The 10,506-nt window shown below is 36.1% G+C and overlaps 1 pseudogene; it reads left to right on the top strand.

The window, feature by feature from the left end:
- Window positions 1-8,450: 8,450 nt before the first annotated feature.
- On the top strand, window positions 8,451-9,967 carry LOC149579710 (scopoletin glucosyltransferase-like; annotated as a pseudogene).
- Window positions 9,968-10,506: the final 539 nt, after the last annotated feature.

Raw genomic sequence — 10,506 nt, 5'->3', positions numbered from 1 at the left:
GACCTTTCTAAGGTCAAGTGCTTTGGATGTCATGAGTTTGGCCACTATGTTAGTGATTTCCCAGACAGGAAGAAGGGTAAGAAGCAGGTGGCAGCTTCAGAAAGTGTGGAAGAACTCTCTAGTAGAATGGAAGATGAGTTTGCACTCATATCTTGTATGGTTAGCTCAACCTCATAGTGTGTTTGGTATATAGATAGTGGGGCATCATTTCATATGATAGGAGTTAAGAGAGTACTTCTCCAGTTACAAGGAGGAGGACACCAACATCCAGATTTCTATGGGAAACTTGTCCAGACTCAACCCAATTGGGAAATAGACTATTCAGTTTCAGTGGGAGAATGGAAAGATAATTCCACTTCATGATGTGTTGCATGTGCTAGGCTTAGGCATGAATTTGATTTCTATATCTATTCTTCAGGATAGGGGTTATAATGTACTCTTTAGAGGGACACATGTGTTGATTAAGCACAAGGATTAGAAATCACCCATAACTATTTGAGTTAGGAGTGGTTTCCTTTATAGATTGTAGTTTGATACTCCTACGACACTCATAAGCAGTAGTAATCCTAGAGATCTCGAAGAGCTATGGCATAGGAGGATGGGCCATATTCATCATGGAGCACTTAGATTGTTTCATGAGATGGTGACAAGTGTTCTAGAGGTGAGCATAGAGCATGACAATGTATGTAAGGTATGTGTGTTGGGGAAGTTTGCGAAAGCAACTTTTCCAAGGAGTGACACCAGATCTGAGGGTGTTCTTGATCTAGTACATTTAGATGTTTGTGGACTGATGTCGACAAAATCTCTTAGAGGATATGAGTACTATGTTACTTTTATTGATGATTTCTCTAGAAAGACTTGGATATACTTTTTGAAGACTAAGGATGAGGTTTTCAATTGATTCCAAGAGTTCAAGGCTCTTGTGGAGAATTCAACAAGAAAGAAGATAAAGGTTGTTTAGTCAGATAATGGAGGCGAGTACAAAGGAAATGTCTTCTAGGAGTTTTGTACCAGAGAAGGAAGCAAGAGAGAATGGACTATTCCTTACAATCCACAACAGAATGGAGTTGCTGAGAGGAAGAACCATTCTATATTGGAGGCAGCAAGAGCTATGCTACATGACCAGGACATGCCCTGTTACTAATTGGAAGAGGCATGTAATACAAAGATCTACATTCAAAATAGAGTTCTACACAAGGTACTAGGGAAGATGACACTAGAGGAGGCTTTCACAGGGAAGAAGATAGATGTTGGTCACTTCAAGATATTCAGGAGTTTGGCATGTTGTCATATTCCTAGAGATACATGTACAAAGTTAGATTAGACTACAGAGAGGGGGTACTTTGTTGGGTATAGTGAGACCTCAAAAGCATATAGGATTTTCATTCCAAGAACTAAAAGAATTATTGTCAGACATGATGTCAAGTTCACGGAGGACAAGGCATTTAGGAGATCCAAAGATTTGCCAATAGATTATCAGAGTGAGCAGCCAATAGAAGCTTCAAGACCGAGTCAAGGGCAGCAAAGCTCAAGTATAGTTAGCAGTACGAGTGTAGACTCAGGTAGTGAAGATTCATAGAGTATGGAGCAACAGATGCAATAGAAAATGCATCTACAGTTGGTAGCAGGAACCATGAGGTTCCAGATACACAAAGGGATACTCAGGAGTTTGTGGGAACTCCTAGGAAGAGTACTAGACAATGGAGACAGCTAGCCAAGGTCAATGACTATGTGGCATTAGTTAGTTAGTTGGTAGATAGTGAGCCTTCTAGCTATCAAGAGGCTATAGAGCATCAGGTATGATAAGATGCTATGGTTGAGGAGTATTCCTCAATAATTCAAAATGATGTGTGGGAAGTAGTTCCTAGACCAACAGATAGAACAGTTGTTGGATCATGTTGGATCTATAAGATAAAGCATGGTGCAGATGGTAAAATCAAGAAATACAAGGTGAGGTTCGTAGCAAAGGGGTTCTCTCAGAAGGAGGGAATAGACTATGAGATAGTTTTTCTAGTTGCTAGGTATACTTCTATATGAGTTGTAATCTCACTTGCAACATAGATGGGATGGCAAATCCATCAAATGGATGTCAAGACAACATTACTTAATGGTGAGTTGAAGGAGGAGGTATACATAGAACAATCAAAAGGCTTTGTAGCACACAACAAAAAGACCCACGTGTGCAGATTGAAGAAAGCACTTTATGGACTCAAGTAGGCTCCTAGAGCATGGTATGAGTGCATTGATACATACTTGTAGAAAATGGGCTTTGCAAAGAGTAAAGCAGATGCTAATATCTACTACTTGATGGTTGGGGGTGAGATTCTCATTCTTGTTCTTCATGCGGATGACCTATTTCTTATAGGTTCACTAGGGCTCATAGTGGACTAGAAGAGAAACCTTGCAGAAGAGTTTGAGATGAAGGATTTGGGACTTATGCACTACTTTCTAGGCATGGAAGTGTGGTGGACAGATGGGGAGATTTTCCTTGGTCAACGGAAATATTGCATTGAAATCTTGAAGAAATTCGGGATGGAGGACTACAAAGCCATGTCTATACCCATGATCACAAATTGGAGGAAGGTAGATACATCCAGGGTGAAGGATGTAGATCCCACTTTATATAGACAATTGATTGGTTCACTTATGTATTTGGTCAACACTAGGCCATATATAGCATTTGGAGTTAACTCTATTAGTCAGTTCATGGTTGAACCAAAGAGAATGCATTGGATAGTGGCCAAGCATGTATTGCATTACTTGCATGGTACAATTGAGTATGGGATCATATATGTTGGAGGTGAAGGTATCAAGTTGATAGGATATACTAATGCAAATTGGATAGGAAGTACAACAGACAAAAGGAGCACTTCAGGGTGTTGTTTTAGCTTGGGATCAGGAGTTGTTTCTTGGTTCAGTAGGAAGCAAAAGTCGGTGGCTCTGAGTTCAGTGGAAGCAGAATACATAGCAGCTAGCATGACGACATGTGAAGCTGTATGGCTTGGAAAGTTGTTGGTAGCTTTGTTTGGTTAGAAGGTTGAGACTAATGTGATACATTGTGATAATCAAAGTTGCATCAAGTTGTTTGAGAATCCAGTGTTTCATGATAGGTCTAAACATATAGATATCAGATATCACTTCATTAGAGATTGTGTATAACAAGGAGTTGTTCAGCTACAGTACATACCTACAGAGGAGAAGTTAGTAGACATTTTGACTAAGGCATTGGGGAAGGCAAAATTCATCTTCGTCAAAGATAAGTTGGGTGCCATACAAAAAAACTTCCTCACTAAGAGGGACTGTTAGTTTAGTTAGCTTTGGACTGTTGTTCGTCCATTTGTTATTATTTAGCAAGTAGTTGTTTTGTTAACTAATTGGTTAGGATAGAGAAAAATATTTTTTAAATTATTGACCACTTTTGAAAACAACTAGAAACTAACTTGGTTAGGGTTGTTAAGTTGTTTTAATCTCGACCGTCGATTGTAAATCGATCTTGGTCATTGGTTTACGAATAGAAGTAGTATAAAATGAAGTTAGGGGGGCATTTGGAAGAACAAGAAAGAAGTTTGGAGAAAAATTTACAGTGCTAGAAAATGAGTTTGTAAGTTTGTAGTGTTAGCAAATAGTCTTGCAGTGTTAGCAAGGGCATAGTGTTAGCATGGGAATAGCAGTGGGAGAAATTAGGAGGTTGCCAGAGTTCAACTAGTGAGAGGCAAAGAATTTTGTATCTCTTGATTTGCTAAAGTATAATATAATTTCTCATCTATAGAACTGGTTTTCCCTTGGGGGTTTTTCTAGGGACAATTTGTCCAAAAATATGGTGTTCATTGTATTGTGCATTTCTTTCAGTATTTTATAAGTGAAGTTACAGTTGTGTTATTGTTCGATACTAGCTGGGAATTTTTTTTTAGCAGTTTAGTAATCTTTTAAGATAGGAGATTAATAATTGGTGACTGCAATAGTTAATTTTTCACATAGCAATGGAATTGCAAAAAACAAAATGTTATATTTTTACATGTCATGAATAGTCATGCTAATCAAAACTTTAAATGGTCTACGTATAATTGTTTTAAATTTACATGGTCACCACAATGTCTCACAAACATTCTCACAGTCACATGAGCCTCGAATAAATTAGCAAAAAACTAACAGTCTTGGAAGAGGAATTGAGTTGTGCCTAGCTTTGAATATGGGACCTTTGACTCGAAAGTGGCGACTAAAATGCACAGAAATATATGTAGGGCAAAGCTTGTGCACTTTTGAAAAGGTAAAAAAGACAAATGCGTAATGAATGAGTTTAGTAAATTTTGTTGGTCCTTCTTAGTAGCATTTTTAGTGGGTTAGCGGTACCTCTAAGATAGGGTAAGAAGTTTAACAATATGGTTTTCTCTGATGCCCTCTACACCATGGGTAAAAAGCATGAAACACCTTTATTTTCTCAACAATCATTGCACATGAAAGGGCAGCAGGATTTTATTTTTCCCTTCTATTTTTTTTTTTTTTGTTTGTTAAAATCATTTTAGACTAGTTAGGAAGTTGTTGTTGAAGTTGAAGACTAGAAAATACCTGTGGTTGTGCCTTTGCCTATAGTCTTTCCAATGAAATCCTCAAATCAAAATGAAAATTTGTACCCACAAGGAAGCAATAGAAGACATAGGTGAACATAGTGCACATTTGAGCAATAACAAAAGATAAAGGTAAGAAGAATTTCCCTGTGTATTTTCCTTTGCCACCAGTCTATGTAGGAAACTCTTAAATCTGGACAAAAATATGCAATGACAAGCTTCACACAAACACTGCAGTAGAATTTGTAGTTTAAATTACAAATAAAATTTGGTAATAGAAGCTTTAAATCTAGTCGTAACATATATGGCATTTAAGATGTCAAGCTTTAAATCCGGCCCTAAGATATATATCATTAAGATGTATTGATAATGTTTTATTTCATACTTATAACATTTAATAAGCATTCCTTATGTTTTAGCTTGTAGTATAATATTGATCAATATGAATTTATTGAGAATTTGGTTTTGTAAATTAATTTGTAACCCTTGCCTTTTTGCATCACTACGAATGGCAACACAAAAAAACAAGAGCTCTAGGAGAGCTTGAGTACCAACCTTCAAGATAGATACAACATGGTTGTAGTATATATTCAAAGGTATTAATAATTCAATTTTCAGTAAGTTTAATTTTGCTAGAAAAATATTAAATCAATATACAAATTTCTACAATAAACTTCTTAAATATTTGAATGTATGATTTTAAATTCATTTTGGATATAAGATTCTTTTGAATTATATTAAGTTAATTTGATATTGTATTCTAATTTCTTTATAGAATAATTTAATTTTATACATATTTAATTATATTATTAGGTTAAGTTAAAGAATAATAATATATTAAATAAAATAAATGATAGAGTCCCTTTTTCGAAGTTACCTTTTTTCTTATTTATGGAAACTTTATTAATTATTTAACAAATATTTGGTTAAATAATTTTATTATCTAGTCTTTACTAGGTTATATATATTCTCCCTTTCCACTTTTAAAAAAACCAATTATCATCTCTTATCATTATTTTGTTTTGATTTATGTTTACAACATTAATATTCTCACTTTATATTTATTAATGACTAAAAAATTATTATTATATTTTTATTTTGGATCAAATAAATAAGTCTCTCTAACATTCATCTAGTTACATGCTACATTTTAAATATCCTTTGACATCTCTTCATTATTCTTTCACTTAATATACATAATGTTTCTTAATAACTTTTTGAATCCATGGTGGTATTTATTATGATATACAAGAACTAGTAAGAAGGTGTAAAGGTTGGTATTGTATAGTAGAAGATAATTACTCTAGCTCTTATTCTAATTTTAATTGAATCATAATATTCTAGGTATTGCACGACAAAAGGTTGATGAAAACAATAGAAACAAAATAGATTGTCCCAAATCTTGCTATAGAAATCTCTAGATTTTGTAAGGTTTCCAATGGGATAACACATTGCAATACAAAATCTCATTTGTGAGTTGCAAATGGCAGCCAATATTGACCATATGAAATGAAATCTCTTACATATTTTTCATTTCCATATTTCTTTCTTAAAATCACTACAAAAAAATTTTGATCTTTCTGGTGATTCATGTTGTAGTCGCAAAATTTACATGAGCAACAATGGTGGATGGATCACTAAAATAGTCAAACGAGAGACTAAATTTCTCAATCTAAAGTTAGAAGCAGAGACAAAGCTTTGATCCAAACCCCATAAATTTTCTATACTTATTTCATTTCCATATTTCTTTCTTAAAATCACTACAAAAAAATTTCAATCTTTCTGGTGATTCATGTTGTTGTCGCAAAATTTACATGAGCAACAATGGTGGATGGATCACTAAAATAGTCGAACGAGAGACTAAATTTCTCAATCTAAAGTTAGAAGCAGAGACAAAGCTTTGATCCAAACCCCATAAATTTTCTATACTTATTTCATTTCCATATTTCTTTCTTAAAATCACTACAAAAAAATTTCAATCTTTCTGGTGATTCATGTTGTAGTCACAAAATTTACATGAGTAACAATGGTGGATGGATCGCTAAAATAGTCAAACGAGAGACTAAATTTCTCAATCTAAAGTTAGAAGCAGAGACAAAGTTTTCATCCAAACCCCATAAATGTTGCAAGTAGTTGCATTCCCTACCTAGCATGCCATTGAACTAGATCAGGCCATGCATAATAATTCAACCCTAGCTCCTCCAAAATCCCTATCTTCATTTGTAGATTTGTAAGGCTAGTCAAAGGTTTTATGAAAACTACAACTTATAACTTCCCAATTTACATCATGGACAGTCGATGGAATTTCCCATGATGCCCTAAGGTACCTACGGTCGTGTGCATACAATCCAAGAACACCCATCCAAGCATGTGGAGACGATGGTTCGACGTTTAGGTTGTAATATTGAGCGAATCTTTTATGAAACAAATGTAAAAGCCTTCTTCTTTGAGTATTTTGTAATTATTGGACGTAGTTTTGAACCATTAATGCTAGAATTTTAGTGATTGGTGAAGGAGGTTGATTCTGAAGCTTCAGTAATGCCACGTGCAAATGGCAATGACAACAATGACATTTGTCAACCAAGAATCCTCTGTTATATGCAATGAATTGCATGACATTGAATTGTATGACATTGAAGATGAAGGAGAGTTTTTTGCTCCAAAATGTTGGGTTTTCGAACCCTAAAGTGGACTTTGCTCATATTGAAGAACATTCTAGTGTTTTATTTTCTTAATTTTTGATCTTTAAAGGTTAATGTTATCCCTTACAAAAATTATATCAGCCAATGAAAAAATAGAAATGTTTGTTTCAAAATTAATTTAGAAGTAAATTTTTTTTGAACTTTAGTATTATAAAGACTTTGGTTATAAAATTTAATTGTGGATCAACACAAAATTTATTAGTTCCCTACCTTATAGATAAGGCATGGACTAATAATAGTTTTTAAATTTCATAAATAGATGAATATATCATACTATATAATAAATTTATAAGAGAGAAAAAATCTTGAAAAATAATTGACTACAATTTTGTAACTAACTAATAGTAAAAAGAATTGAAGCATTTTGTATAAATAATATAAATTAGTAAACATTTTAATGACTATACCAAAGAAAGAAATGACAATGACAAACCTTGTGTTTGTGGGTTTAAAGTTTAGCCTATTCTATTTATAGGTGGAGGGAGATGGAGGAGCTACGTTATAGCAGGGTGACTTGTGCCTAATCTAGAAGTGTTCTATAATAGGTTTTTCCCTCATGGTGGTCAATGATAGGATAATTGGCAAACACAACTTATACATGTCCTATGTCCTAGTACAATGAATTTGTTCGATAGAAATTTGATTTACTTTATTTGTAAAATTTGTATATTAATAAACCTTCCCTTTATTAGTAAGGGATGTACATGTAAGTCTATGCAGCAACTTATTTACACCTTAGTTAAAAAAAAAATGTGCGCAGCAACTTATTTACACCTTAGTTAAAAAAAAAATGTGCGCAGCAACTTATTTACACCTTAGTTTAAAAAATAAAGTGCCCCTAACATCTAAAACAGGTTTACTATTCGCATACTATTTGTTTCTATGTATCATGGCAATGAACGTGCCCTTGTTTGCACGCTCCTCGTGCATTGTCGACCTTCAATACTATTCACATTTTTTGATGTTTCCACAGTATTCTCTTCTGACACGGCACCTCAAACGGACACTTAGTTTACCGAGGTTTCACTATTATCTTATCTCAGTAATGCATTACCTGAGGTTCGCTATTATCTTAGACATTTAACATGACTTGTAAGGCTGGGATTCTACACCTTATCAACAATATATAAAAAAACAATCCTATGTAGAATATATACCAGGCACAAGGAAGCTCAGCACAGCCATGAATCCCCTGCCAAGACCCCACGTCGTAATCGTGACGTTTCCTGCAATGGGTCATTGCATTCCATCTCTAGACTTAGCAAAAATGCTCGCTTCACACTCTCTCACCGTCAGCTTTGTCACTACTCGCACAATAGAGCACCGTCTACGAGGTCTCGTGGACGAATCCCACCAGCTCTCTGCTCATCTCGACATTTAGCTGGTCGGCCTAAGTCCTCTCGACGCCATTGAAGGTCTGCCCGAGGGATGCGAAAGTATGGACCTTATGCCACGTGCATCTTCCCTCTCCGTTATTTCACTCGTCGAGGGACTTCGAGGGCCATTCGATCAATGGGTCGAGGAACAGGGGAGTCGTCGACCGGTGTGTATAATCAGCGACTTATTCGTTGACTGGACTATTCAGTTCGCCAAGAGATTTGGAACAATTAGAGTCATTTTTGCTCCGTGTGGGGCTTTTGGAACATCGGTATTCCACGCCATCTGTCGCACTATAACTACTGATGAGCTGCGCAAGGAGGGTGATTGCATTATAATCAATGATATCTTGTCATCTCCAGTGAAATTTAACAAGGAACAGATGCCTCAGAGATTTCTAGAACCAGATCAAACCGACCAGGGTCTAAAGTTTTTAATGGAGAAGATGCAGTCGATTAGCGATTGCTGGGGAATGCTTGTCAACACGTTCGAGGATGTCGAGCCTCGTTATCTGCAGCACTTGAGAAATATATTAAAATGGAAACCCGTTTTGTCTGTCGGTCCCGTTGCTCCTTTGGGCTGCATTGCTAATACCAGAGGGAAAAAATCTGACATTAGTGACCAAAAGGTGATGCAATGGCTAGACTCTCAAAGCCCCAATTCGGTTTTGTATGTTTCGTTTGGAAGCCAGGCGTTTCTTTCGCCAGAGCAAACAAGGGCTGTGGCCAGGGGTCTTGAAGGGGGCCAAATGTCTTTCGTTTGGTCCATTAAGGTGGCAGAACTGAGCAGAGAAGAATTATTTGCTTCCTACCTTCCAGAGGGATTCATGGAGAGAGTTAAGGGGTTGGTCATATGGGGATGGGCACCGCAGCTTTTTATTTTGTCCCACCCATCTGTGGGTGCGTTCATGAGCCACTGCGGGTGGAATTCGACTCTGGAAAGCATTTTGATGGGCGTACCGATGGTCACATGGCCGATGTTCGAAGACCAGCATTTCAACTCTAAGCTGGTCACTGAAGAACTCGGCATTGGCGTCCAGTTTTGCCAAGAGAGGGATACGATTCCTTGTGAAGAGAAGGTGGAGAAGTGTGTAAGACTTGTCTGTAAGAGATGAGAAATCGTGCTGTCAAATTTCAGAGGATGGCTAAACAGTCTGTCGGAGGAGGAGGATCTTCGACCCTGAATTTAAAAACTTTTGCGAGTGAGATGCATAAGCTCATGGATTGTAAGGCTGAGGATAGGATTGGTGACGGATATGATCTAGGCACTGGCTATCTGGAAGAATATTTGCACCCGGCCAGTGCCACTGTTCATAACTTCTAGCTACAGGTACTCTGCATCTGTCAATGCACTGTGTGGTATCTAGTCTAGTTTGTCCGTAGACATTTATCGAATTTAAATTATTTTATTGATAAGCATAGGTAAAAGAAGTGACGTGGTTCAATCTTATTTATAGTGGTCAAGTTTGAGATTCTAATTGTCTTCATAATCTCAAGTTTGAGACTGCCTCATGTTTGAATGATGCAGTGTATCCCAAGAGGACTAGATTCACCCCACCCGTCCTAAAATAGGTTGTTGGACAGGTAGCTGAGACACCTCCTTGATTAAAACAAAAAGCAAAAATAAATCCACTTAGAGACACCAAGACACAAATTAGACCTTGCACAATGATTCTTTTTGCCAGTCAACCTTAGCTCCTCTTCCTCTCCTCCCTTATTGTAATTAAATATTTTGAGAAAAAATATTGTTTGCATTTCTAAATTTAGGTGAGGTGACAATGGAATCTTTTCATATTATTACTTAGTCATTTTCATTGTAGTTTTATTTTACTATGTTGTTGAATAATAAGAATTTGTATTATT

Source organism: Cupressus sempervirens, chromosome 1 (genome assembly GCF_028749045.1).
Source record: "Cupressus sempervirens isolate cs-2001-9-10 chromosome 1, ASM2874904v1, whole genome shotgun sequence".
Lineage (NCBI taxonomy): Eukaryota > Viridiplantae > Streptophyta > Pinopsida > Cupressales > Cupressaceae > Cupressus > Cupressus sempervirens.
The sequence above is the reverse complement of the archived record's forward strand: the minus strand, read 5'-3'. Positions and strand labels throughout refer to the sequence as shown.